Below are 4,351 nucleotides of genomic sequence, written 5' to 3' on the forward strand. Positions count from 1 at the left end.
GTGCATACTCGATCCAGGCCAGATGGTTACTCCAGGCCATCGGGTGCACGGATGTCACACAGCGAGGGTCTGTTCCAACTCTTGGTTGGCCCGTTCTGCCTGTCCGTTCGTCTGTGGGTGGTACCCGGACGAGAGGCTCACGGTGGCCCCCAGTTCCCTGCAGAAACTCCTCCAGACTTGAGAAGAAAACTGGGGACCACGATCCGAGACAACGTCAGTTGGTATCCCATGCAGACGGACGACGTGGTGGACCAGGAGGTCTGCTGTCTCCTGGGCCGTTGGGAGCTTCGGGAGGGCCACGAAGCGGGCCGCCTTGGAGAATCGGTCCACTATCGTGAGGATGGTGGTGTTGCCCTGGGACGGCGGGAGGCCCGTGACGAAATCCAGGCTGATATGGGACCAGGGGCGATGAGGCACAGGAAGCGGCTGGAGAAGTCCTTGGGACCTTTGGTGGTCTGCCTTGCCCCTGGCACAGGTGGTGCAGGCCTGGATATACTCCCGGAAGTCGGCCTCCATTGACGCCCACCAGAAGCGCTGCCGGACAACTGCCACGGTCCTTCACACTCCTGGATGACAGGAGAGCTTGGAACCGTGACAGAAATCCAATACTGCAGCTCTGGCCTCTGGTGGGATGTACAGTCGGTTCTTCGGCCCAGTTCCGGGATCCGTGCTCCGTGCCAGGGCCTCCCGAACGGTCTTCTCCACGTCCCAGGTGAGGGTGACCACGATAGTGGACTCCGGAATGATGGGCTCCGGTGGATCCGACAGCTCAGTTTTGACTTCGTCTTCGTGTACCCGGGACAAGGCATCCAATCTCTGGTTCTTGGTCCCGGGGCGATAGGTGATCCGGAAGTCAAAATGTCCGAAGAACAGTGACCAGCGGGCTTGCCTGGGGTTCAGCCGCTTGGCGGTCCTGATATACTCCAGGTTCCGATGGTCAGTGAAAACCACTCCTCAAGAGCCTCTTTCACCGCAAGGAGTTCTCGGTTGCCGATGTCATAGTTCTGTTCAGCCGGGGTCAACCTGCGAGAAAAGTAGGCACACGGGTGAAGAACCTTATCGGTCTCTCCGTTCTGGGATAGCACGGCTCCTATCCCTGAGTCAGAGGCGTCCACTTCAACCACAAACTGGCAGCTAGGGTCGGGCTGCACCAGTCGAGAATCGGCGTTTCAACTCCCTGAACGCGGCTTCGCACCGATCCGACCAGGTGAAGGGGACTTTTGGAGAGGTCAGGGCTGTCAGGGAGCTAACTACCTGACTGTAGCCCTTAATGAACCTCCTGTAGAAATTTGCAAAACCGAGGAACTGTTGCAGTTTCCTACGGCTTGCTGGTTGGGGCCAATCTCTCACCGCCGCAACCTTGGCCGGATCAGGGCGACGGAGTTGGAGGAGATGATAAACCCCAGGAAGGACAAAGAGGTGCGGTGAAACTCACACTTCTCGCCCTTCACAAACAGCCGGTTCTCCAACAACCGCGCTGCAGGACCTGACGTACATGCTGGACATGGGTCTCAGGGTCCGGAGAAAAGATGAGTATATCGTCCAGATATACGAAGACGAATTGGTGCAGGAAGTCCCGCAAGACGTCATTAACCAAAGCTTGGAACGTTGCGGGGGCATTAGTGAGGCCGAACGGCATGACCAGGTACTCAAAATGACCTAACGGGGTGTTAAATGCCGTCTTCCACTCGTCTCCCTTCCGGACCCGAACCAGGTGATACGCATTCCTAAGATCCAACTTTGTAAAGATTTTGGCTCCATGCAGGGGGGTGAACACGGAATCTAACAAGGGCAACGGGTATCGATTGCGAACCGTGATTTCATTCAGCCCCCTGTAATCAATGCATGGACGGAGTCCGCCATCTTTCTTGCCCACAAAAAAGAAACCTGCACCCATCGGGGAGGTGGAATTCCGGATCAGCCCGGCAGCTAATGAGTCCCAGATGTAGGTCTCCATTGATTCACGCTCAGGTCGTGAGAGGTTGTACAGCCTGCTGGACGGGATCTCCACGCCTGGAATCAAATCAATGGCACAATCGTACGGACTGTGCGGGGGAAGGATGAGTGCCAGATCCTTGCTGAAGACGTCAGCAAGATCGTGGTACTCAACCGGCACCGCCGTCAGATTGGGAGGGACTTTGACCTCCTCTTTAGCCTGTAAACTGGGAGGAATCGAGGAACCTAAACACATCCGATGACAGGTTTCGCTTCACTGAACCACCACCCCAGACGGCCAATCAATCCAGGGATTGTGTTTCAACATCCACGGGAAGCCCAAAATCACTCGGGAGGTAGAAGGAGTCACAAAAAACTCGAACTCCTCCCAATGATTTCCAGACACCACCAGAGTTACAGGTTGTGTCTTGTGCGTGATTAAAGGGAGAAGGGTGCCATCTAGTGCCCGCATCTGCAATGGCGAAGGGAGCGCCACCAGAGGGAGCCCTACCTCCCTAGCCCATCTGCTGTCTAGCAGATTCCCTTCTGACCCCGTGTCCACCAGTGCTGGGGCTTGAAGGGTTAAATCCCCGCTCAGGATTGTAACTGGGAGTCGTGTGGAAATATGTGTGTGTCCCATGTGAATGTCTTGGCCCACCCTAAGCCCAGTTTCTAAGGGCGGGCGTTGGTGTATAACCGCTTGGGGCAGTCTCTCTGCAGATGCTCACTCGAGCCGCAGACAAAGCACTCCCCGCGGGCCAGCCTCCTCTGTCTGTTAGGTGGTCTAAATGTGGCCCTGCTCGTGTCCATAGCTTCATCAGTAGGGGGAGCTGTAGCCACACGGAGCATTGAGGCTGTGGAGCATGGGAAGGGCGGAACCTTTTCAGACCCGGAAGGGAGAGGGACGGCGCGTGCCCGGCCACGTCCTTCGTCTCGCTCCCTGACGGCGTTCCTCCAACCGATTGTCTAACCGTATAACGAGATCAATAAGCCAATCTAAATCCCGCGGTTCTTCCTTCGCTACCAGGTGCTCCTTCAGGACCGACGACAGTCCGTTTATGAAGGCGGCGCGGAGCGCAACGTTATTCCAGCCGGACCTCGCAGCCGCGATGCGGAAATTGACTGCATATTCGGCTGCGCTCCGGCGCCCCTGTCTCATTGACAGCAGCACTGTTGAAGCGGTCTCTCCTCTGTTAGGGTGATCAAAAACCGTTTTGAACTCCCTCACAAACCCAGTATAAGTGGTAAGGAGCCGTGAATTTTGCTCCCAAAGCGCTGTAGCCCAAGCGCGTGCCTCACCACGAAGCAAGTTAATTACATAAGCCACCTTACTGGCGTCAGACGCATACATTACTGACGTTGTGCAAAGACGAGCGAGCACTGCATAAGAAAGTCCGTGCATGTCTCCACACAACCTCCGTACGGCTCTGGGGGACTTATGTATGCTTCAGGGGATGGTGGGGGGGTTGTTGAACGACCAGTGGAACGTCTATATTCTGCACTGGGTCGGTAGGAGGAGGAGCTGCAGCAGCGCCCTGAGCGCGCGCTTCCACCTGTGCGGTGAGAGCCTCCATCCTTCGATTAAGGATGACGTTTTGCTCGGTCATCAGATCCAACAGAGCGGTAAAGGCGGTGAGGATTTGCTGCAACTCACCAATCATGCCTCCTGCAGACGCCTGTGCACCCTTCTCTTCCATTGGCTGTTCAACAGATGGGTGACGCCCCTTGGGATCCATGACGCTGGCCGAGATATCCTGTTGGGAAAGTGTAGTGACACGGACCCACAACAGGGGGCGTAAATGAACGGACAATGAAAGAGTCAAATATGAACACTTTACTGTTGTGAATGAGCACAACCTCAATACAGAGGAATACAGAATTTTGCAAACAGTCAATCCACAAAGGTGACGTGTGGGCAGGCTCGAGGATAGAAGACGTCTGTCCTGAGAAGAACCGGAACCACACGATTTCCTCCGCCACCGAACCTGGAGAATACTGGAGCCGCCAAGTCCCGAATCCCCAGGTGGCCACCGTCTCCGAGTGTCGGATCTGGTACTGCTGGCGAGGAGCAGAAACAATAAGATGTGGGTGTGTGTACACCCAGTAACAACAATGGTGGAGATTCCACCTCCACCTCAAACACAGTAACACAGTAACGTGCAGTGCCTGATAACCTATCCCAATTTGGCGTGAGGAGCGAAGTCCGTCGTCTTCCTCACGATCCCCAAATCCCAGCCTCCAGCTGCAGAGATTAATCAGGAACGCCTGCAAAGAATCTAGACAATTGTGCGTTTGGCACCAGAAAATGGCTGAGAGTTTACCTTAACAGGTCGATGATATCTCGGCAACGAGGTGGAGATGACGTCCGGGTTTTATGGAGTAGTATGATGAAGTGAAGATGGGTGACAGCTGTCAT

The sequence above is a fragment of the Thalassophryne amazonica genome, chromosome 16 (assembly GCF_902500255.1).
Source record: "Thalassophryne amazonica chromosome 16, fThaAma1.1, whole genome shotgun sequence".
Lineage (NCBI taxonomy): Eukaryota > Metazoa > Chordata > Actinopteri > Batrachoidiformes > Batrachoididae > Thalassophryne > Thalassophryne amazonica.